Raw genomic sequence first — 26,523 nt, 5'->3', positions numbered from 1 at the left:
AGCACTGTACTAATTGTTTAATTGTTATATAAAATAATTAAATTTAAGATTATGATAGACCTATATCATTACAAGTGGTTGGTAGTAGGGGTTTTCAAATATCTGTGAGATTGTATAAATTTTATGAAATCTATATTTATCTAGTTTATTGAGGTTTGGGCATTGTTCTAATTTTTTTTGTTTTGTAATGTCACTCCACGTTTTTCCTGATTAAGCATACAGAACACTATTTTAAGACACGAAAAAGAAATATATTTGGTATAGATGTTGTGTTTAAGAAATAAACATTGGTGGTAATTCCTACAAAAACAAAAAGTACTTCCAAAAATACTTGCTTTGACAATGCATCAGTCATTAGTACAAAACAACACAGAGCTTCAGCTGAAAGGTGGCTGATCTAGACTGAGCTTAGCTGGGCATCTTTTTATTTCAAGGTACAAGTCTGGCTGGACTGGGCTTCTTGCTGTTGGATGGGCTCAGGTCTGCTCCAGGCATCTGGTTAAGCCCTCTTTTCTCATGGCAATGGCCAAAGCAGTGTTTTATAACAAAATGAAGAACAGATAGGAAGTTGTGAACTTATCAAAATCTAAAAGATGAAGACAATTGCAAAAACTTGGGAAATGCATGAGACTGTTAAAAAAAAGAGAGAGAGAACAGACGCCAAATGGAGTCACTAGCGCAAGGCCCCGCATCAGCAAACCTCGATGAAATACTTAACTGCAGCTTCAGCTTCCCAGGAACGTAACCTTTAAACAGTCAGCACAGAAATACCTGGTCAGCACTAGCAAGGTAATCTGCTCAGGAGACCCCTTCCACTCCCTTAGGAGGGCGACCTTGCCTGAAACAGTGTGTTCTTTGCTAACAATTACCTTTCTCTGCCCCCTATTCTGCCTTTAAAAGCCTTTCCTGCAGCTCAGCAGAGCTCCTTTCTTTTTGCTAGATGGGTTGCTGCCCAATTCATGAGTTGTTGAATAAAGCCAATGTGATCTTTACCTTCACTCAGCTGAGTTTTTACTATTGAACAGGACCTACTAAATTTAAAAACAGGATAAGCAGCATCGCTGTACCTACATGAAGAGTATGTCTGTGTAACACAAGCTGTAAAAATTAAAATAATTGTTACACGTTTAAAATGACAAGAATATTTTTTATTTGAAGCTATCTTTGAATGATTATTTTTAAATTAAACTAAAATAATTTTCCTTGTTTTTTTTCTTTTATCCTTCTGAAATTAGGGTATACTTTTTTACAAATATGAATGGGCCAGAGGTGATAAATATTCTACAGTTGTTTTCAAGATAAATTTAAGAATTTTAGAGAAGAAACATGTTATGGGGACAGAACCAAAAATTCCCTATGTCAAGTACACCTCAAAATGCAGGTGACCATCATGATATGAGGTAATAACACATGCCAGCAATGATTATATTTTTCAGCTTCAGAAAACAAGGTTAATGAAAAGTATATAAATTATCCATGATAAATATTAGATGTGCATATCTAGTATTTTAGCCAATTTGAGAATTCATCAAAGAAAATGTGCTCTACATTGCTTAATAATAGGAAACATTTGATTGTGCCTAATTTACTGAATTAAAGAGGAAAGTTACACTAATAAAATTACAGTCAGTATTTGTTTTGCAAACCACAGCGTTAACTGAGACTGAGATATATTGGAACTGTGTCCTTGCTTTGTATGGTTCAGTTGTTACCAAGGACCCGCACAAGGTGAGGAGAGGATTCCCATAAGCAAGGGCTTCAGTTGACACGCACTGTGCAAAATGAAGACTGCATATGTGCAAATTATACCACTGCATTCTGTATGTTGATAAAATTTAATTGCACTAAAAAATAAAAATAATAAATAGTCTAAGTCTTTGGAATACTCCCTGGAGAAGGTAACAAAAACTAGGAACCCCTAATAAGATTTTGCCTTTAAAATAATGAGGCAAGTCTACAAAATCAAGAATGTGTACATTTTTAATAATGTTTATTTTTGTCTGTTAAATTTTAATATAGTGTTTTAATAACAATGTTAATAATTAAAACAGGGAAAAATCTTTTTATTGAAAGATTCATTATTCAAACAAATGGATCATTCTGTAAGATAATTCAGCGTAAGATGGTAATGGACCAATAACAAATTGGCAGTGAGCAATGCACTGGCTGGTACAGAGTTTTCAAATGTGTAGAACTGGATGAATTATGCAGGATCTACTACACTAATGTGAGCAGTTTCAAAAATAATAAAAAGAGCTAACAACTCATGTCTAATTAGTCAAAGAAACGAGGGACTACTTCAACATCCCGTGCAAATGGCCTCTGACAATACTGTACACACCCTTCACATTTACTCTAATGACAAGACAGTAAAAATGTTGATGCTTTTAAGCAGAATGCACTTATCTGTTAGCACATTGAAATTCTAAAAAGTCTCCAGACAGGTCTATAAAAGTGAGAGTTTTCTATTAATGAAGAAAATGTTTTTATCTCGTGGGGAACATTTTTATGTCATCCCATTTTCTTATGCTGAGGATACAAACTCATTCAACAGTCTGTGTTGGTTCCGCCCCAGCAGCCATTTGCCTCCTAACGTGTGGCCTGCGACGCGGGAACGGGCTCTGCCGGGAGCTTTCCGCAAGGGGCTCTGTGACCCATCAGCCTGAAATATTAACCAGCGTTCGTCTTGGTCAGGTGCTTCTCTCTTCTTAAAAGCAACTTACCTGAGTCACTTATTTTAAATATTTTTGAAGATGACAAGTAACTTAGTTGAGAAAAAAACAAGCCAAATAAAGACTTTGTAATGAACTCCGTGTATCTAGTTCACTTAACTAAAACAAAAATATTGCTGATAAATAATTGTTAGGCAACCACTCTCACCTGCCACCTGGAAGTACTGGGGGGAAAAGACTGTCCTTTCCCTCTCCCACCTCAGGGGCTTCTCTTGAACAGAGACATGATCTAGCCCATGATGAGTTGGGCTCGCTCCTTCCTCCCTCTTTCAGATCCGCTGGCCTGGGGAAGGCACCAGCCTCTCACCCAGGGCAGATCATTGCGACAGCAAAGCAACTTCTGCAGCCGTGGGGGGCAGGGGTAAGTTTTCTAATGGGCTGAAGCGTAAGGAAACATTGGGACCACCATCTCCATCACTGTCTTTCTGACACCAGTCTCTTTATTGGGCTAAACCCAAGAACAGAATAAAGGGGTGCCCAGAAACTAAGGCCTCCAGAAACTAAGAAATATTAGTAGAGTGTGGCTATGAAATAATCTTCCAGGTCCGGCTCATAGTTTGCTAGCAAGCTTCCACTCGCTGTCCGCACGATCCTGCCTGAGTGCCAGACATTCTTCCACGCTGCACCCCCTTTCCACTCCAGGGAGGCCGCCCCTGTGCACATGTGCCTACATATATGAACACCTCTCCGCACCGTCCAGGGCACAGCACGTCGCGCAACCCCCTGAGCCACTCTGGCCGGGCTGTGCAGAATTTAAATGCTAACTTAAAATGGAAGTTTTCAGAAACTTTATAGCAAACTGCTAGGAAGGACAGCAGCCCTGGTGTTTTTTCCAGGTTCCCCTTCACATGGGCCTTTTTCATTTAGAAGTGATCTGTACCTGTTCTCCTTCTGCGTACGAGCCCCAGCTTCTGATTCTTACGAAATTGAAGTGTTTCATCTTTCAAGCACATCTTCCCAGGTTGTGAATAGCTTACATCCTAATACTCTAATTCTCAAAAGCTTAACTGCTGCACTGATATCAGAGGGTCCTTATGAAAGAAACATCAAGGACCATCCAAGTTGACGGATACAAATTATGGAATGAGGTGTCTGTGAGACTTGAGAATTTGTCACAGTCTGTTGCATCTGGGTTACTCCTTTCAAGTCGTATCTAGGGCAGTGCTAACCATGAAGTTGATACGATACGAACATGCTTTTGCCACCAGGGTCTTTGACCTGTGTCACTTACCCTTAAAAAGTTGTGTCGATGCCGACACTCACACTGCCTTAGGAACAGCTTGTAAATGTTCTCTTTTGTTCACAGAAATATCCAGTGAGCTGTGAAGCCTGAAGTAGCATTTAATTTCTAAAATAAGACTTTGACCAGAATAACAACACTTCACAAGGAATAACAATACTGACTTTTTCTACTGTATGTTTTTTTGTCTTTTTGTTAGAATAAAGGCAGTTTAGAAACCAAATTGTATTGAATGCATTCTCACAAGCTACAAATGCCTGAAAAAGTTTAAGGTACTACAGATGACACAAAGCATGAGCATGAAGCATGTTGTTAAAATTCCAAAGCAATAAAATAGGGTCAAAAATCATATTGAACTTTAAGGAGATGGACCCCACAGATACCAAAACTAATATTTTGTGACTCTTTCCAAGGGAAGGAACATGCTCCACATAAGGCCGTGGAGAATATAATCTTGTTGATTTTTTAGGTCAAAGTCAATTGCTCAGTTGATTTTTTAAATGTAAAATGTTGATATTTTAAGTTCATTTATTATTTAATCAAACTATAATTATTATTTATTGTTTAACAATTATCAAACCAGATAGGCCATATTTTTAGTTAATATATGACTATAAATTCTCAAAGGAGAAAATTGTATTTAGAACACCTAGAAATAGCCTATTATACAAAATAAAGAATTTCGGTCATATACTTTAAAACACGATCGATGCAAAATATAATTAAATACAAACATATTCAAGTATTTTTATTCTCAGCATCAAAAATTAGCCATTTTTAGAAATAATACTGTGTTGTACAGCTTCTAGCCAAATACAGTTCATACCAAATTTGAGACATCTAATCTACAAAAAAGAATTTTTTTACTCTAAGAATACATTATAAAATGTTTACTGAATCAAATCTGTTGGTAGCTAAGAAAATAGAGGTAGTAACTATATTTTAAAATGATACTTTTTTGTTAGAAAATCAATTCTTGGTGAGTCAGGTGAACGGCAAAAATCCAGATTGTGACAAAGCATTGAACGTGCCCTACTTACAATTCAGCCAACTTTTCAAAAGAAAGAGAGAGCAAGGTAGGGCCACAAAGCTCGTCCTCATGTGCCCTTAAAAGGCAGCATCCGAGCAACTACACAACCTCAGCCCAGAACCATCTGGGCCTGAGCACTGGGCTGCTCTTGTTTATGAAGTGAGAAGGCGAGTCTTAGCACAACGTGTTTCATGAAGCACCATTCTTTCCTGTTCTCTCTCTCCTTCCTTCCTTCCTTCCTTCCTTCCTTCCTTCCTTCCTTCCTTCCTTCCTTCCTTCCTTCCTTCCTTTCTTTCTTTCTCTTTCTTTCTTTCTTCTGAGGATCATACTTTTTTTAAGGTAGTTTCTGCTGACCTTGTGGGCTGTTGATGCTTACACAATCCACTAGTCTTCTTTATTCTGTCTATTAAATGCTTTATTATAGCAAACTGCCATTTTTTCTATTAAATTCCTTCTTTCAGAAGTTTTTCCCCCCTGAATCATAAAGAGGTGAAAATAATAACCTTCTTTTTGCTATTTTAATTCAGACAGGGTCATGTACCTTTTCATAATAACCTCTATTTTCCTTGAATTTAATTTTTGTAATTAACTATTACTGCTTCCCGATAGCTTCTGGCATTGTTATTTAAAATGATTCTTGGTGATTATGTTGCTGGAGTTTTATTTCCCACATCCTTATAGTTAAAGACAAAAAAGAAGCCCAAGTTAAACTGTAAATGTTGGGTGTCTCAGGCTTTGCAGTTGACATGGATGTTATAATGTGTAGCAATGTCAGGACTAAATTTATGATTAATAATTCCATGTGGTGGTTTGAAAAAAAAAGGGAGGGGAAATTAGCAGCTAATAAGTACCTTTCATATGCCTAAACTTATTACATATGATATCACTTATCTCGGATTTTGTTTATCACTCTTTCCACTTTTATAATGAAAATTCTTCAGAATTAAGAGCCCAGAAATTAAACCACATGTAATGGGCAAATGATTTTTGACAAAGGTGCCAAAAACATGCAATGGAGAAAAGAAAGCCTCCTCAATAAATGCTGCTTGGAGAACTGGAAAGCCACACGCAAAAGCATGAAACTAGACTGCAGTGTGTCTTCACGTACAAAAATTAATTCAAAATGGATTGGAAACCTAAATATAAGATCTGAAACAATAAAGTACATAAAAGAAAACATTGATACTAAATGTATGGACCTTGGTCTTAGAGTAGATTTTATTAATTTGACCCCAAAGGCAAGGGAAGTTAAGGGGACCAAATATATGGTGACAGAAAATGACCTGACTTTGGGTGGTGTACACAAAATGCAATATACAGATCATGCGTCATAGACATGTACACTTGAAATCTATATAATCTTATTAACCTATGTCACCCCAATAAGTTAAAAACTCCCCTGAGTTCCAGTGATTATTTCCTTTCTTCTTTAAGCCAAAGGTGGTGTTACCTCACTCCTTCTCTATATCCTACTCACAACTTTGTAGTCATCTTTTATTAAACTTTTTTTTTTAAATAACCCAAATTTTATTCCCTTCTGCTTTCTTGCTCCAACCCTGACAATATTTTATCTGTTTCTGTATCATAACGCTTAAAACACTATAGCATTTCCCCCACAAAAGTAAGCTTTTGGGAAAAAAATCTTAGATGTATTTATGTCTTCTAGCACATATAAACATGTTGTGTGTTTTTTATTAAGGACTCAATATTTTTTTGAATCGAGGACGTTTACTCTGAGATGTTTGTTCTTTCATGCAGAGATAAAAAACAGAAGTTCAAACCCTTATTTTGGAGGCTGACATTTTTGAGCTTATGAGCTTTACATATGCAATTTGTTTTCTTTCTTCAGTCACCTTTAGACATTGATGGAATTATGCCAGCTATTGGTGAATGCAGAAAACATTTAGTGAAAGGTCATGGCCATGATTAGAGAATCACTGCTCTGAAGGGCACTGAATGAAATTTCATGTCATGTTTTGTGGAAGATAAATTTAAATGATTTTCTCTATTACCAAAAAACATTTTTATTGTCCTGTTGGCAATCCTATAAGCCTGACTAAAGTGTGTGCTATTATAAAAGAAACCATCAGAACAATCCTGTGATAGAGAAAATAAAGCTAGGGATGGCAAAAGCCAACTTCAGTTTACAGCATTCTTATAGCAATTCAGTATATGATATCTATAAAAAATAATCATAATGAATATACAAATTACTCAGTACTTCAAAACTATAATGTCTTAGTTTTTGGTTGTCCTAAAATTAGTCTTTGAATTTTTGCTCACACACATACACACACACAACCCCAAATGATTATTTAATGTTTATCAGGCAGAACACTGTTAATCTTCAATAAATGCATAATCTATTTGAAAAAAACAAGTCTTGTAACATTCACATGGCAATACAAAGGAGAAATAAACGTCTAATATATAAAATAATCACAAAATAGGCATGGTTATTGACCAAGTGAATGGTACAAGTACTGATCACCAGGGGACTTAGTAGATAAATTGTTAGAACAGGTAACAGACGACATGGGATTTAAAATGGAGACTAAAGGACATAGGAAGCTGACGGAATGTCTTCCAAAATAATAAAAACAAAACCACAAAAACCTAGAGGTGTTTTGGGATGTTTTTTAGGGAAGAGCAGTTATATATGATTGGGGGTGAGTATACTAATGACCAATATTCGACCAATATTATAGCTTAATTTGAATTTCATTTCAAAGGGAAACAATGACAATGTTTGGGCTGAGTTGAAAGTTAAACAACTTGAGATAAGGAGACTACTCTGGACCATCTGAGTGGACCTACCGGGCTCTTTTAAAAGGGAAAGAAGGAGGCAGAAGTCTCAGGGTCAGGAGAGAGGTTTAAATACCCTGTCTCCTGACATTAAGAGAGAAGAGTGAGCCATGAAAGAAAACTGACGATCCAGGAGATCGGGGTTCGATTCCTGGTCAGGGCACAGGCCCCGGTTGGGGCTCGATCCCCGCTAGGGGGCGTGCGGGAGGCAGCTGATCAATGACTCTCTCATCATTGATGTTTCTCTCTCTCTCTCCCTTCCTCTCTCTGAAATCAATAAAAATATATTTTTTAAAACAATGTTTAAAAACAAAACAAAAAAAACCTGACCCTCCTCTAGAGTTTCCAAAGGGAATGCACCTTTATCTTAGTCCAGTAAGAGCCACTGCAAACTTCCGACCTCCATAACTGTAAGGTAATAAATTTGTGGTGTTCTCAATCTTAATACATGGTGGAAATTGGTAGAGATATAATATTACGCAGAATCAGCAAAGCCTGGTGACTGGTTTGGTATTGAGGGTGGAACCAAATGAAGTTAATAATGATACCATCATTTCAAGCCAGAGAGTGGGAAAGTGATGTCTCCTTTCACAGACATTTGTTAATTAAAATAATTATTTTTAAAAGGCCTTCACCATTCTCACTACATACTGAATTTTCACTCCCTATTTTGTGTCAGCTCTAACTGCCTTGATTAATTTTTGTATTTTCATGCTTATGCTAATATCTCATCTTTATAAATATCACTGAACCTGTGATTCTTTTCGTTATAATGTAAGGACTCACTTCTCTGTCGAAAATGAGGCCCATAACAGCAGGCACATTGCCCTCTAACTCTACAAGGCAAAACTGAATAAAATAAACCTTGAAGTAAAGAAAAATTAGAATTTTTATTCACTTTCCAAATTCATTGTGTCTTTTATCCTGGAAGAACAGAGCTTTGGAAAGGACAGAAAGAATATCTCCCCAAATCCGACCCACAGTTCTGTTGTTCATATTCTAACCAGCCTCATAAGAAGAGCCTTCCTCCATTACCTTTCCTACATTTTCCAAAAGAAGTGACTCAAGAGGCATTTTTTAAGTTGGTGTAGCACAATACCTCAATCAATAGCCCTCTACTTCACCACTGATGAAAGTTACACAATAATTAAAAAAGAAAAAAAAAGATAAATGTGAAAGCAGAAACCGATACATAACTTTGGTGTTCCAGGATGTACAATTCCTTCCCACCACCTAGCTGTCCCATGAGACTCCCCACCCAATATGATTCTTTATGTATATAGTTAGTCAATAACTCCAAGTGTATTTTGCATAATTATTTCCTACTCAGGACCCAAGATGTAATTTTGACTTGTACCTAAGGCCACCTTCGTTCTAGTAAAGCAATACAACAAGGCCTTTGAAATGTACCCACCCGCGCACAAACATGCGTACACAAACTTCAAAGAATTATAATGCACAGTAGGTCGCACACTCTGTTAGTATTTAAAAAATTTATAACCCGGTTGCTCTTCATTCACAGGCATATTAGACACGAAATGAAAAAGTGCTAAATTCAGTTTGATGGTTATTATCTGGTGCCATCAGCCCGAAGTCTACACTCACTCATGAAATTCTTCACATTAGTAAGAAAATATAGTTTCTTTCCCCGCCCAAATTTGTTATGGAAAACGTTGTCATTTTATAATAAAATATTCAACATCGTTCACCTAAAATATCTTCTGATCATTATTTTGACTCATGAATTGAATTGCAGTAAAACAAATTGTCAGCGTATGTCAAAGTCTAAATAAAGCTGAAGATTGGTGGTGACTGATTGGCATTTATTTACGTGTCCTAACCCTGAACAAGTTACAGTCTCCTCGCTTTAAGGAAACAGACCCTTATTGAAAACCACAGTTTACGAATAAGAGGAGTTTTCAGGAGGAGCCTGACACAAAATAATGTTTGTCTCATTTTCTTTTGTGAGAAGTGGCTACTGCATTTGGTCATAGTTTCATTTTCTTATACTTTTTGTTACAGCAATAAATGTAAAAATTAAAGAAACCTACTGACACTGTATTTTAAATTCTTATTTCTACCCACCACTGTTCATCGATGGTTCAAAATAGAATACTAGCTATTCTAATCCTTGCCTTTGGCAAAAATGATTTCAACTTCAATCAGTCTGTTACTCTGCAAAGTGTTTTCTACAATTCCTTTTAGTGATTGCTTCTAAAATCTCACCGTGTATAGTATTTAAATGTTGTAAAGCCTACACTTAATTTATCAACAGAGTTTTAATTAGGGCTTGGACAGTGCTCAATGCACTTCCATTCTTAATGAGGCAAAGTCGCCTCAAGAACATATACAGTTTATAAACTGCATTGATCTCTCAAATATTTTCGGCTGTACTTTTATATAGCTAATGTTTTTTTCACCTATAATATATTCACAGCATTTCAATTTTTATTCCTTTATACTCCAAGAAAGGCCAATAAATATTTTGGGGAAAAGTTATCCGGCGCATGTGTAGGTGAGTGTTCACTTTTTAGTATGAGAATAAAATAATCCAAACATGCCATTTAACTTTGTGTTCCGCTTTGTTAAACACCCAAGTGCCTTATAACTAATTGCCTGTATATGTTTCATAAGCAAATAGGGAAAGATAAGAAACACTTGGGTTAAAAGAATCTCTTTTGGAAAAATAATAGTAATTTTGATCACATGTGCTTCATCAAGTTAAACGAATTCTCAGCCTCCATACCTGTCCTACGCTTTTCTGTCCCTGCTTTTGTTCACGCCACTGCAAGTGCCTGAAATTCCAGTCACCTTCCTGTCCCACAGTCCTCGGGGCACAGATATGCTACATATTTGTTGGCCTCTGTTGTGTATCAGTTTGAAGATAGGAATTTAGCCATAGGAACCTTAGCTACACAGGAGGAGCAAGGTGTTCATAGGCTCCTTGAAACGTAGAACCTGAAAGAAGACCTAGCTGAGAGGTAAATGAGTGGAATGGATGCGAGACAGATACACACAGTTTTCAAAAGGATGTTGACCTGATAGGAAAAGTTAGAAATGGGGTTTAAAAAAAAAGAAGTCAATGTCATAATGTTCCATGTAGGAAAGTGATTTTAGAACACGTATATACCAAACTTCAAGGAAATGCTGAATTGGGGGGGGGGGGGGGGGCGAGTGAATCTAAAAGCAATAGTTAATGTAAACAGCTGGATGACAATTTTCTAGATGACAGTTTTGGTTTTGGATATGGTCAAGGTAAACTGGGTTATTCTTAGGTATGATGAAAGCTAGTAACAGAGGCTCAAGGTTGCCAAGAATCTTTGAATTTTTATTTTATGTAACCCTAAGAGCATTTATTCAACATTGATGGGAAATATTCCATAATGAAACAAAACATAATATCCAATCTAAAGCCAAACAAAAATTAAAGTAAATCAGACAGATACTAGATATAAGCTATGTCTTATAGTTTATATTTTTCAAATATCAGATAAATGGTAAATATTCAAATACAGCTGGTGCTGATTAGGTAGATTAATATAGGATTCACGATTGCTTTCTAAGTGACTACTAGAAATGTTGACCTGAGGGCAGCAAGTATGTCTCTTACTTACTAAGTATCTCATGACGTTGCAGATCCCTTAGTCTCTGGAGCTGCTCAGCTACTCAGCTCCTGCGAGATGGTGGAAAGGTAACCTGGTTAATCAGCCGCAGTCTCCTTACAGCTACATTTGCAAAAGTTCTTTATAAAAGAAACTGTGTAATCCAGTATTACAGAACAGTACCTTGTATATGGAATCCAAAGCTAAACAACTATTTTGAGTGAAGAAGAAATCATTCATAAAGAAATTGATTTCACTCCGATAACATTAATCAGGGAAATAAAAATCTCATTATCTTTGCAAGTTGTTAAACCTAGGTAAAATTCAGTTTTAGACAGAGTTTTAGATAAAATTAATAGTTTTAGACAGGGTTAATGGTCTTTAAGGAAAGGTTAATGGTACTTGACATAAAGGGCTTTGAAAGGCTTATGTAAGATGAGATAAATAATATTTCTGACTCAGAGAACAGCCCAGAGAAGATGCTCAATAAATGTCACTTTCTTAACCACTGCCTGCCCTTAGTATGTGTACTGTCTCTGTTGAGAGGCACATTTGTCCTACAATATGCCAAATAATCTTATATCCTTTTATTCAAATCATTTTAACGTAACATCTTTATATACTGAACCATTTCATTTGACTTCTGTACATTGTAGCCAGTGACTATGGGGTTTCCAGCAAACTCTTCCTTAGGATTTGCTTTTTACCGTGAGTTGTTATAAATGGCATGCCAAATTGTTTAATATGCTAGATCCATAATTCAAAGGAGGAAAAGACATTTAGTTCCTAGTCAGAGAAATTTGATATGCTCTCCCAGGTCTGATGACAACCATAATTAATGACTTCTTACATTTAAGGGTTTCTATTTGAGGTGAACAAAATACATTCATTGAAGTGAAAGAGAGTATATATTTCCTTTACATCATTTCACGTAGGTAGATACATGACAAAGATACATTAACCTGGAAACGTGAACACTAGAGCTATTCTCAATAAGACTGCCCATGAGCTCCTTGCTGCAAAATGCAACAAAGCTCTTGTCTTTGTTTTTAGGTTGTTTGGGGTTTGTTTGTTGTTTTAACTTCTGCAGCATTGGATGGTGGGTGCAGCCATCTCTAAGTTTAGTTACAGCAGTGGTTCTCAGTGCATGGTTGTGTACCTGTGGAGGTCCAAGACCCATTCCGGACATCTGCACAATCAAAACTATTTTTACAATAACACAAAGATGTCATTGCCCCTTTATGTTGTCTTGACATTTGTATTGATTGTGTAAAATCAATGGTGGTAAAATTCTTGGCACCTTATCACAAGACAAGGCACAGGCCTCACACTGTATCACCAATTCATCACTACAACATACTCACATTTAATAACAAATAAAGTCATTTTGTTACCAAACTCAAGAGGTTCCTTGTACTGTTAGGAATTCCCAGAGTTCTTTCACTGGTTCAATTTTGTCTCACTTTATAGTCCCCCAGATCTTTATCAGGGTTTTGAATGTGCTAATCAGTCTCAAATTTATATCACGAGGCCAGAACACAATATTCTAATGTTCTTATTCTATACCTAGATGTCTTCTGTATTATTTCCATGTGTATGTCCCACAAATGTACTATAAAGTCCACAAGTGGGGCAATGAGCCAATCATATTTTCAGTGCAGAACTCCAAAGCCTGTGGTCTCCCCTTCCATAAATGGTATCATTATCCATCCAATAATTTAAGAAGTGAATGAGATCATGGGGGAGGCCATCCTATACTCCAGCTCTCCCATGGTCCCCACGTTCAGTTACTATATCCTTTATCCCATAGATGTTACCACCTGAATGTCTCTCTAATTAGTGTCTTTCTCTCTTCTACTGCCATAACGTTAGTTAAGATCTCCATCATTTCTTAATGGAATTATTGTAATAAACTCTTAACAAAATTGTCATTTCCAGCAAGAGTCTCTTAAAATCCATTCTCTAAAATGCAGCCAAAATGATGTCTCAGTTTCTTCCCTGATTAAATGCTTCCACATAGGCTTCTGGATAAAATTAAAAGTCTTTGAATATAAGACCTTCATGATCTGGGCCATATATCAAACTCAATACCTTCATCTCTCACCACTGTTCAAAATAAAGGACTAGAATTTCAATGACTTGCTCTCAGACATTTGATTCCACATCTCATCCCTAGGTAACATCAAAGAATACCCAAGTTGAAAGGACCTTTGGAGATAAAGTAACCATATAATTTATCATCCAAACCAGGACACTTTTGAGAGTGAAAAGGGTGCTATTAATAATTACTTTGGGATAACAGGTGTAAACCAGGACTGTCCCAGGCAAAAGAGCCTATATGATCACACTTCGTAGAGATCAACTCGTCTAGGAGAGGACTTGAGTTATTAAACTGAAAGTGGTCATGCTGATCATAACAATGACCAGACTGGAATCCGCCTTTCCTGTCTCCCAGGCCACTGCTTTTTCTTTCACGTTATGCTGTTTCTAATAAGTCCCTTAGGATAAAAATCAAATAGCCTAACAGGTTTTATAATGAGATATTTGTCATTTTTATTTAATTATAGTAAACGTATGTATAGTGAATATATAAAGCTTCATTTGTAGTTGAAAGCATCATTATTAAAGGGAATTCTATAATGTATTAAAGAGATTAAAGAGATCAACATACATAAGTCAAAGTAGATAACATTTCAATAAGTCGGAGTGGTAAAGATGGTAAAAGATGCCAGGATCTCAAAGCCCCAAATTCTCGACTAAGGAACTTCATAACTGCTACCACCTTGGCTGGGTTACAGAAATGTGTGTTTAGTGTGTGAGTGGGTAGGTGTGTGAATGAGAGAGAAAAAGACATCCCTATAAGATTCCCTGCCTGGGTGAACTACACCGAATCATATAATAAACCCAGAGACTCATTTCCCCCTGCCCTTCACTAAGTGCCTACTCTAGAGGCTGGTATACATAGCTTCTCCTTGCCTTCTGTCATGCGAACCTGTCCAGATCATGCACAAATTTAAAAGTCTAGGTTATCTCCAGTTTTAAAATTATTTCAAACCATCATATCACAAGTACATGAGATGGTGGTCCATAACCGAGCAATAGGGAGGCTGAGAAATAATAGAAATTCAAGTAGAAAATCACTCATAGTCCCAAAGAAACAAAGCCAAAATTTTATTTGCCCACATTACCTACTCCCTTTCCTTGTGTCATATTCAAATTTTATATATTTATAGTATTATACATATGATTTATACCATGTATTTTATGTTAACATTAGATAACACATATACTTCCTATTTTGCTGCAGATTGATGTCACATTTTTACAAACAGGACAAAAATATTTTTTTCTCATCATTAAGGGGGGCGGGGTCATCTGTTCTCTCCAACCATAGCAAAGCGCCTTAGTCATACACATATAAAAATGTCATGAGCCAAGACACTTGCTTGACACAGGGTTAAAATTTCCCAAATGCTTTACGTTGAGAACATCTAAGCAAAATTCCCAGAATTCTGTCAAAGTGTGAATATTTTACCCATTAAAAAAATTAGCAAGAACCCTAAGGATACTTTCTGTTGCACTCCCATTGTGACCTGCATTCCAAGAAGCATTGTTCTGTAGTGAATTCTCTCCAGGGTAAATAGTGTTTTCCAGAAAAAGCTCTAGACTCCTAGGCATCTGTGCAATGGGGTATCGAGCCAGTTGACATTTTTATCATTTCTACACAAATCAAGCAGGGTAAAGCCATTCCAGTCCTGCTTGGCAGAGTAGAACACAGAGGAGCTCAGAAAATATCAAACGGAATGTTGTGATGTCATGTAAATATTTCCACTTCCACATAGCTAATCACTGAGAGGTGAACGTAATTGAAAAGTGTCAGAACCACATTTCATAGCACTTTAATTTCTTGTATGTATTTTCAAGATAATTATATTGTAAATAGTACATTGGTCTCTTTCTATACTATAAGTTTGAAGATTCTTAGGTCATTATTTTTCTGTTATCAATAAGTCTCCTTCAAATGGTTTCAGAATTAGGGATTTGGCTCAATTTAGTCCTAAATGCCTGCTGTCAAGATTCTTACACTCCTCATAAAAGTAGTATTTTAACAACGTTATTTCTTTCTGTGCATGCTGAATATTTTGCTTGTATCTATGCTATATTAGACCATCTTATTAAAATTCATTAGGCATCTTTTCACTACTCTACCAAATTTCAACCCTCTCTCAACACACCTCACTTTCACTTAGGACTTTGTTTCATAGGCTCTTTCCTTTGTGCCTGGGCCCAACAGCTTCAGAGCCAGCCGATTTAAGTAGTGCCTCTAGCCAACCACATCACTGTCATGCTCCAGGACTTTAAACCTATTATTACAGATGGGCTTTGCCTTCAAAGAATTTACAATGACAACTATTTAATGCAAATAACAATGTTAATGGACAAAGAAATCTACACTTCCTTTCCAGAAACAATAAATGCATGCTAATATGACTTGCCTTCGTCAATGGGCACCTGTGACTTTAAGGGTAGAAACTAGACACCCAAAGAGAGAATAAGACCGAGTTGGGCTGTGGAGAGCCAATGTGGCCCTGAGATCTTCATTCAGTACTCCTAGGCAGTTTGTCTATTCATTTAAAGGTAAATGTTGAGTTTCTTCTATGTGCCAGGCACTGTTTGGGGCACTGGAGCTAGAGAATCTATGACATTTCTTCTTCCTTAGAAGTATATAACCTGAGAAAGTAAATATTCACATACGAGGCCACTTTTGCTTAAGGAATCCCTTTGTGCATATCACCCATCTCAAGGAAAACTAGAAGAGATTACAAATATCATCTAGTCCATCTCTTCAACTTGAAGGATGAGAAAACTGAGATTCAGGAAGGATAGTTGAATTTACTACCTGCAAAAACACCAAACTAGACTTCAAGTATTTCAACTCCAAGTCTGTGGCATTTTCCAGTAGCTCACACCAATCCTCTCCGACCAAGAATTTCTCAGAACGTAAAAAGAAATCCATCCCTCTGCCCATGACTTTCTTGGGATTTCTCTCACTACAGGAAATATGTCTTGGTACTCAAATGGAGCTCTGAATGAGAAAATAAGATTGGAAATAATTTTGCTAAGGATCCAAGCACTGAGCAATGGCATCCAGCCAATAACCATAGTCCTGTAGAATTGTCATCTGTCACCTTTCATTATTTGTTGACTAGAGAGAGGAATTGGCAGCACATTGCACATAGGCTCTAATTTCAGACAGCTAATGGTTTGCAACTAAGCTACACAGACTGTATGTATCACAAAGGTAAAAAAATATGAGATGAAATAAGAAAACAGAAATGCTCCCAGAACAGATTTTCATAGAAGACTGCTTTTAAAAAGCTAAACGGAGCCACCTAGTGACAGAATTTTGTGTTAATGGAATTATACTTAGTAATAAACAGGAAAAAAATTCAGACTGAAGGGTATTATTAATGACTAGGTCAGGAACAGAGTCTAGTTTTGTGTGTATGTAAGACCTCAATTGTGAAGGAGATATGATTAATCTGTCAAGGTTTTCATTTTCAAATTATTTTTATTTTGCATTTATTGTCAACAGGAAACTTAAATGTGCTTTCAGAAGCTCAGTTTTTCCAATTTAATACCTCTTCAACAAAGTGTACAAGTTAGAGATAATTGGATTCCACTTTTAAATTCTTATATTTCGCCCAACTGAATTAGGCTCACAAAGTCAATTTCTTTAAATTGGAAAATATCTGTTAATGTTTTCAAACAGAATAGAACAGGCTCCCCCTACCCCACTCATGAACTCAAAAGAGAATATTATCAATGAGACACATTTTAACCACAAAGCTACAATTCTTAGCTAAGGCTGCAGAAATATTGGCACTTCAGTTAAAACCCTTAGTATCTCCAAATAGAATAAAAATAACACTTGTATATACTTACTGTTTTATAAATGTGTGCAATTGATATATAGAAAGGTATGGGATGGGGTGGATTAATCTCAAAACCAAATGCATTGACAGTCAAACATTAAAGACCATAAGGGCAATCTCCTGTATCCCATCTCCAGAGATCTTGACTCAAGTCTCAGAAGTAGGAGCTAGGAAACCACATTTTGACTCATACTTTTCTTCCAAAAACCCCAGGAGATTCTGATGTAGGTGGTCTACAGACAACATGGGAAATACTCTAATATATTTACTCCATTGAATTTTTGTTTGATATCTTGGAATTTCGGGTCACAACCTCAAAGTAATTTTTTATTTCTTTCTTTGTTGTATTTATCTCCTTTCCATGGTAGGTCTTCTACCTGATAATTTTTACCTGATCATAATTGCAAGGAGGAAGGGTCATCTTTGTGAGGCCAATTCTTAAAAAACTGTTAAAATAGTATATTGATTCTGTTAAGAAAGAATACCTCATATATTTTTAGAATTTCTTCAGTGAAATGACTATGCCAGTAAAACATATCATCTATTGTGATTGTTTGGTTTTTGTTATTTTTTTTAAAATATATTTTTATTGATTTCAGAGAGAGGAAAGGAGAGGGAGAGAGAGAGATAGAAACATCAATGATCAGAGAGTCATTGACCAGCTGCCTAGCCTGCAACCCGGGCATGCGCCCTGACCGGGAATCGAACCCCGATCGCCTGGATCCTAGGTCGACGCTCAACCGCTGAGCCACGCCCGGCTGGGCTATTGTGATTGTTTTAAGGATCTTCACTTAATTGTAATATATTTAAAATTTTACATATGTGAAAAATCACTTGAGCTGCATTAGCCCCAGCATTGTGCAAATGAACCAAAAGAGCCCCAGATACAATTCACCATCATCCAAGACTGAAACAGCAAGTGACAGCAGGACCAGACCCCACAGTGCCCAACCCAGTGTTGTTACCAGGATACTATTTTGTGTCATTCACCACATGAACATTCACCCACCAATCTAAATCCTAATTGAATGCTGCACAGGGTTCTTCCAGGTCTCATTCAGAACAGAATTAAAAAATTAAAGCATTGGACTCTTCTACTCTTACCTCAGGAGTCAAGTACTTACTTGAAGCAGAAAATGGATTAATGCAAGTGACACACTACTCAGCCAAGGTCCAGGAAAGGGAGACATTTATGTCTCTGCTGTGGACCAAAATAGAAGAGAAGATTTGGGTTAAAGATATGGCCCAGGAACCCCTTGCTGCAGAGAGGTGCACAGAAAAGAAAATTTCATTCTTCGTAAATCCAAGGCTGTGTAAGGAGTTATTTTCCACCTTGACTTGGAAATATCTGGAGATAATATATAATAGTGATAACATTTTCAAATGGTAAACTAAAATTTTCACTTTTATTTAAATGTCTGGCATCTGATACAATCTTTGTCTCAGACCTTGACTTTCATCTGTTGCTATTTTTGTGCAAAAGTAAAATCATCTCTGTCCAACAAAGATAAATGGGAATGTCGAGAAATGCAAGTAGGGCTGATTTAGTGATTTACTGGGGCACCAAACACCGAAGTTCAGCCTTCACCTCCCTTTTTCTGACTCTTTGAAAGTGAGAAACTCACTAAAACTTTCCATGCCACAAGTTCTTCTTCTTTAAAACAATGATATACATATAAGTAGCAAATGATGATTTCATTAAAGGCACTTTCCATGAAGTACCTGATATCAGAGCTACTGCCTACTAGGTGTTCAATAAACGGCTGCTAGTGTTTTCTATCCTGAGGATATTTCTCTTTAATTTTCATACCACATCTTATAATGAAGCACAGGGTTATCATAGATGAGACTCATCTTCAGCTAAGCCCCAGCTAGCAAGCCAGGAACCTTAAGCTACGAGTCAACCTTCCCATTTTAAAAAGGTAACGGCCTGTGCAATCTCCTTCAACTCATGAACTTTTATTTATTAAAGTTGCACTAGTAAAGTAAGAGGCATAGGAGTGCCTATAAAAACAGAAACATCTCTTTGATACCAAATTTTATTAGAAAAGGGGATTTAATTTCCCCTTGAAGCCAATAACCTCATCTCACAGTTACTCTGAAACAAAACAGATTCGATTTCTTCATAGCTTTTTGCGATGATAAAATTCAGCAATTTTCAAAGTGCCCAGATGCATATATTTCCCTGCCCCAAATCTATAGACTAAAATTGTTACACATTTTATTGCAGAATTTAAGAACTTAGCTCATTATATTAGCTGCTCACATGGCACTCAAATACCATTTTTTCTTTTTGCCATTTGGATAAACAGATACAGTACTTATACACATGGTAATATCCAGTGTTTCATTCTGTGCCTATATCTTCAGAGACTGTAAGCAGCAAGCTTTTAAATGTAATTTTACTTTTCAATGTATTATACTCTAATCTAGTGAAAGTACATGCTGACCTTTAATATTTTGAGAATTTAAGCAAAATAGAACGGGAAAGGGTGAGCTTCTAAATCTGGCGTATATCTAAAATTTGAGGTTCCAGAAGCTTTAATAATGAAGAAAGTTGCAAATACATACTCTCTACTGGTTTACTCCACCAACGCGTATCTCTCTTTTGAACAAGAACAATTAGATTGAAAGTAAAAGGTAATAATAATAGCAAAGCTAACATGTGCCCACTTGGGTGTAATATTTTCAAGTAAAATATGAAACGTCACAGACTATTCACTAAAAATATATACCATCTTTTTGATTGATTGATTGATTGATTGATTGATTTTTTCCTTTAGAACAGCGAATTCCAAAAGGTTGAGCTGATACATTCCTCAGGCCATGTGCCATTTTCCTGGTGGGCCATGTAAGACTCCACTTCCGTTTCTCTTTGTTTCGTCCCCAGTCTAGACGCACGTTCCCTGATATGTTGGGTGTATCATGCCCTGTGAAGTATATAATACTACTTTGTATAAGGCCGTGGTTTTTATTTACACAAAACGCATGCTGTCAGGACTCGAGCAATCTTGCAAATGTGTTAGTTTTGAGCGGAGGATTGATTGACAGTATCATTCTGGCTGCCACGAGGATGAACGACAGACTTGAGGACACCAAGAGTGGAACCGGGGGGCTGCTGCGGGAGGAGGAGACCGGTGGCAGCGAGTCATGTAAGAGCCGACGGTGGCTTCAGCGAGGTTGGCAGCGGTGGAGACGCTAAGTCTCAACATCGGTATCAATGGGAAACCCAACAGATAAGGGATCAGTGGATAGATTTGATGTAGACCGTGGTGAAGAAGAGTAAAAGATTGATGTAATGTTTGGGGGCCAGGCTAAATAATAGGAAAGACTTCTTTATTTTGAAGGGAGGAGCAAGAAATTCAAGTTCTGTTTTAGATGTGTTCATTTTTAAGTGCTTATGTGATAGCCAGGTGGAGCTAATACACAGACATGTAGACCATTTGGATGTTCACCTTGAGTTTGATAGGGGCTTAAATAGGATCACCTCAGAGAGAGAAAATAGGAGACCCAAGTACAGAGAACCCTGGGGCATTCTAAAATTCAGAAGCCAAGAAGGGAAGGATCAGCAAAGGGCACCGAGAAGGAGCAGCCTGTGTGTTAGGAATCCCGTCACATGAACACCAGGAGAGTGATTTTTGTTTAGGGTTCTTCAAATAGTCATAAATTGCCTTTCAGCTACAGATTTTAGTTAACTTCACATCTACAACACACCGTTCATACTGAGCCCTTCAGTCACCCAGACCTAATAATGCTGGACCCCCCTGATAGTCCACCCTGTCCACTCCTCTTTCTTTATTCATTGTCTGCAGTGAGCTCTTGGCATATTAAACCAGGTAGAATTTTGCAAGGAGGCTCAGAGTGCCCCAGATTTGTTATGCTTAGCAAATATAAGGTGTTCAGAGAGATATGCTCTCTCCCACGTTACCACAAAGCCACACACCGTTGAGCAAATTACCTGCCATTCACTTGTTTGTAATCCCTCCTGAAGTCAATGGCAATAGTGGTTTAAAGTGATAAGAATAGAATCTTATTAGAAAATAGGAGATGCTACAGAAAGAAAATTGCAGAAGTCTTTTACCTTAAAACTGACAGTTTCAATCCACCCATTTTAATTTATAAGCAACTGAAAGTAAAAAAAAAAATTGATTACCATTTAATTAACAGTTGTTCAGTTTAAGAATATTTTCAAATTTTATTCTGAATTGTATTCTATTGATTTTTGATACCCAAAAAATATATTCAGTAGCTAGTTATCACAAATTATTTGTACAGTTAAAATTTCTCCATATTATACCACATACAAATTTATCCTAGCATAGGTAATTTCTAATATCCAGTTTGAATAATTTCTAAAATATTTTTGGAATTTAATTTTTTTTAAAGTATTAATACTGGTGTTTGTGTACCTCGCTTAATATGATGCCTTCAGTGTTTTCCACACGTTTTTGTTCTAGCCCCCTGACTATCCCAGGTGGTATGGTTTCTGTTCTTTTTGCTGAAACTATGCCTGTCCCATAATCCTCTGGTGTGGTTTCCAATGAAGAAGAGCCACAAACACGAGTGTTAGTCATTCGTGATGTTTACCCAAAGCTTCCCAGTCTTCTTCCAGGGACATAGGAGGATTGCGCTTTCCAGGCCCTTTGAGGAAGGGTGGGGTCCTGCTACTAGGCCTGGCCAGTGAGTTGTAAGCAAAAGTAGAGGAGTTTCCTGCCCCTCTCGGTGCATCTTCTCCACTCTGCACTTCCCACGTCAGTTCCCCCTTCCCGTTTCCTGACCCTGCAAAGGGCATAGTCCACCCCTACACCTCCCGGGCCTCATGGAAGGTTAGTGTACATTTGCTGAGCACATGAATGGATGAACAAATGGACAGTTTTTCTCCACTCTGGCCACATTATTTGTCTCCCTTAAAATCACCTGAATCTTACATAGTAATTGCTTTTTTTGGTAAATTTTTATAGGTCCAGTACTTAAATACCTTAAAAGCTAATTTATGAAAGTGCACCAATGTGGCCATTAAAAAAACCACACACACACAAAACAAAAAAACTTCCAAAAGTGCCTAAGCCTCTAAAAGAGAGTAGCTAAAACAAGGATTAGATCAATTATTTTTGTTCCCCAATTTTTCCTTCATTATTGCTACTCAGCATCACAGTCCTTCTCTCCAAACTACAGGGGGGAGGGGGGCAAAAGTAGGTTTATAGTTGTGAGTACGCAAAACACAGAGTTACTAAAGCTATTGCAATAATCATGACCTGCACATCTTTTTCTGTACGAACAGCTGTAAACCTACTTTGCCCACCCTTGTATTTTCCACTGGCATCAAGATCACAACTGATCACCCACATATACACATTATGTATGTACATACACGTGTATACACACACACACACACACACACACTCATTTACATTCATCTGTGAGGTTATGTATTGTCTCAAGAATCAGTTCAGTACACATGGGATCAAATCAATTATGAAGCAGTGAGGAAACATATCTATTTTTCCTCTTTCCCAAATCCCTGCAAAAAGGAAGTTATTTTAAAAGAGAAATCCACGAGATAGAAGAGAACAAATGAGGGAACAAAACCAATAAATTTTTGGAAGCTGAAAAGTGGATGCATTTGAGAAAGTAAAATCTTAAACTACCGTGAGGAAAGCAACGCAATCCACAATCGCCCGAGGGCTGTGGAACTGTCCTTCTGGAAGTTGGGCTAAAAAGGAGTGTTTAATAAGGAAGATTGATTGAAAAGCTTCTGAAGAAACAATCAAATATCCAGATCCCTGCCCCCAGAGTTTCAAAAACTGAGGTTTTACTCTCTGCAATAGGAGATGAGAGAGAACACGTGGTGTCTTCCAGGGCAGGGGCACTGTTCTTAGGGCCCCTACTTCAGAAGAAATACAGGCGCTGGGACTCTGGCCCACACGCTCCTCTCCTCCCCCAGGGTGCTGACTTCTAGGCCTTGACCCTCTAAGAGGGAAATACGTAGCTTCTGTTCTGAGCAATATAAACAGTGATGCTCACAGTGGACAGATCCAACCATATCCTCAGAGCTCCCAGTCAGCCTTTAATTCCTCCCTGTTACTTACAAGCAGCCACCTAAGATTACCAGACACTTAAAGAAAGTCTCTACTAAAATGTAGAGGCCCAATCGAAAGGCAAGGAAAAAGCAATTTAAATGAAATGGAGTCTATGCATGAATTATATGGATATGTTAAACAGACAAGAAAATGTTATAATAATAGAATTAGAACAGGATGCTATCAAAATGGACCAATTTGATGATTAAAACACAGTGTTTGGAAATAAAAATACAATAGCAAAAAGAATTTAAATCTTAATACATGAGTTAAAAGAGAAAATTTAGGATAGCTCCTATACAAAATTTTTAAAAGAAAGATGACAAATAAGAGAAAAAAAGATAAACTAAATTAGAGGGCCAGACCAAAAAGTCCAATAACCCAAAAATTGCAGAGGAAACCAGGGAAAGGAAACAATCACTGAAACATTTAAGAAATTTTCCAACAAATAAAAACATAAGTTTCCACATTGAAAGGACCTACCAAGAACACAGCATGATAGACAAAAATAGATAACTTTGGGTAAATTACCTTGAATTTTCAGAACACGGGAAACAAAGAATAGTTTTCCTTAGCTCCCAGAGAAGAGGGAGAAAAAGTCACATGTATTGGAGCAGGGGCCAAGGTGTCTTCATATTTTATGAAAGAAACACTTGAATTGTAAACAAAGATTATTTTAAATTTAGAATTCTATATGTAACCAAGTTAACACATATAACATTAATCATTAAAGACTCAGTGCAGGAAAGAATCCACCATAGTTAATTTTAAGCAATAGTGCAGGGTATTAAATGCCAGGTACCAAGAAGCCACCACACTCAGGGAGCCTCCGCGATCAAAAGATGGCATCTTCCCAACTTAGGCCTTCAAAACTTGCACGAGTGTATCCCATTGGCACAAACTACAGTACGTCTAGGGTCCTAGCGTGAAGAAGTCTGGGAAATGTGGTTTTAGCTTTCCAGTCTGCAGGCACACTAAAAGTAGTTTGAAATTAATGCTGAATGGCAGACAATTCACCATATTCACCATACTAAGTCTCAAAAATATATTTCACATGCACTTTTTGTGTGTAGGGTATATTTCTTCAAAATATGAGTAAATCAAGAGAAAAGAAAACATGTGATACAGGAGACAGGAGACCCAACATAGGGAAAAAAGAGAGAGGGTTTCTCAGGATAACAATTAAGGCAGATCAAGGATGAAGCTGTGTCCCAGGCAAGGAGGTAAAACCAAACCCAGCTGGAGCAGGTCAGAAGGTCCAGGGAAAGGCTTTCTCAGAAATATATAAAAAGTAGGATACCTGATGTGTCCACAGCCTTGATTTATAATAGGTAGCAAATTTGAGGCTGAATTAGTGACAAATACATGGAATATCAAGCAAATGATAAAACTTGACAATTCCTGGGACAAAAGGTGAGCAGGAAAAGAAAGTTATCCAAGCCTGTCTCTTATATAATTATATGACTGTTTAAACTGTGTGCATTTATATATTTGGTTGAAAATAGAAACTGAATCAAAGGTGGAATTTGAGAAATAGATAACCACTCTTCATATTGTTTCACTCTTAAAGTGAATCTATTCTACACAGGCATTCATATATTTCCCAAACTAACCTCACAATAAATTTCTCTTTCAACCTTGGCGAGATCTGGAATAGCAAAGGCTGGAAGACTGGAAACAAGATGATATATGATTCAGGAGTAGTTTTAAAACGGTTCACATGCAACTGGCTTTTGAGAATTCATTAATCATTCACTAGATGGGGCTAACACACTGCAGAGAGGTGACAACTCCCTAAAATATTCCATTTTGTAAGTAATGCCACGCTTGAATTCTGTAGATTTGTCAGATGGAAATTTATAATTAGACAACATATTTAAATTCTATTGTTTTGTAATATATACAGAATATTTTCACATGTAATAAAAAAGCCAAGTATTATTATAGAATTTTAAGTTAAAAAAAAAAGCTTTAATGATTATCTAGTTGAACTGTATGATAGTATGTATTGGAAAACTATGGTCCAAAAAAAGCACTTGCTTGCCATAAAGACAGATATAGTGGCCAGGCTAAAGACCCAGATCTCCTGAAAGTCCATTAGCCTGACGCATACAAGCAATTAGTTTACGTAACAAATATGTATTGACATTGTGTTAGACACTGAGTTTAAGAAAGTTATGAAGATAAATGAAACACAATTTCTGTCTCTAAAGGAGCAAACAATTTAATGAGAAAGATATCCAACAAATATAGGGGAGTTAGCAAAGCTGGGGGTAGGGAGGAGTGATGCAAGTAAACAGAGATTGATTGGTGTGGTTAGTGTGTAAGCTTCCAAATTAGGAGTTAGTTGTGTTTTCTCTGGAAATTCAGTCTTAAGAAGCATAGAACCCATGAGGATCTAAAAGCAAGAGAGCTGAATAGATGCAAGGGGCCGCCTTTATATACTTTTATATTCAATACATAAACTTTATAAGATTTAATAGCTAATAAAATTGTAGAAAATACATTTTATCTTTACCAATTACCTTCACCAGTTAGATAGGCAAAGCCTTAAAAAATTAATAATCCTCAGTGTCACCCCATTTATACTCATTCACTGCTAATGGGAATCTAACCTTGTCTAAATGTGGTCACCATAAAATTGAAAAATATACATTCCATTGACTTATTATGCCAAGTTCCAAAATTTATCCTCAGTATTGATTTACATATATGCCCATAGCTATATTTACAAAGAAAATGTATCGTAGCATTTTTTATAATAAAACAGTTGAGCATAAATGCCTAATGATTGTGAATTGGACAAATAAATGTTAAATTAATCTCTCACTTGGTTGTCACCAGCTTTTTTCCTAGGAACCATTCTCTCTAAATAGCAGAGGAATTCTAGCAGCCACTGTACACAATGACACTACCCTCCTTCGCTTTAGTTGATTGGACCAAGGGTAGACCTACTTGGCCTAAAGTGGAGTTTTCCCTGGGAATTTAGAATCAGGAGCAAAAGTAAAAAGTCAATGTTTGTGCAGCCGAATTACAATGTACATATCTAAGATCTGTCATTGTATATACTTTCTGCCCCGTGAATGTTATAGTCAAAG

This window comes from Miniopterus natalensis, chromosome 16, assembly GCF_054644295.1.
Source record: "Miniopterus natalensis isolate mMinNat1 chromosome 16, mMinNat1.hap1, whole genome shotgun sequence".
Lineage (NCBI taxonomy): Eukaryota > Metazoa > Chordata > Mammalia > Chiroptera > Miniopteridae > Miniopterus > Miniopterus natalensis.
The sequence above is the reverse complement of the archived record's forward strand: the minus strand, read 5'-3'. Positions refer to the sequence as shown.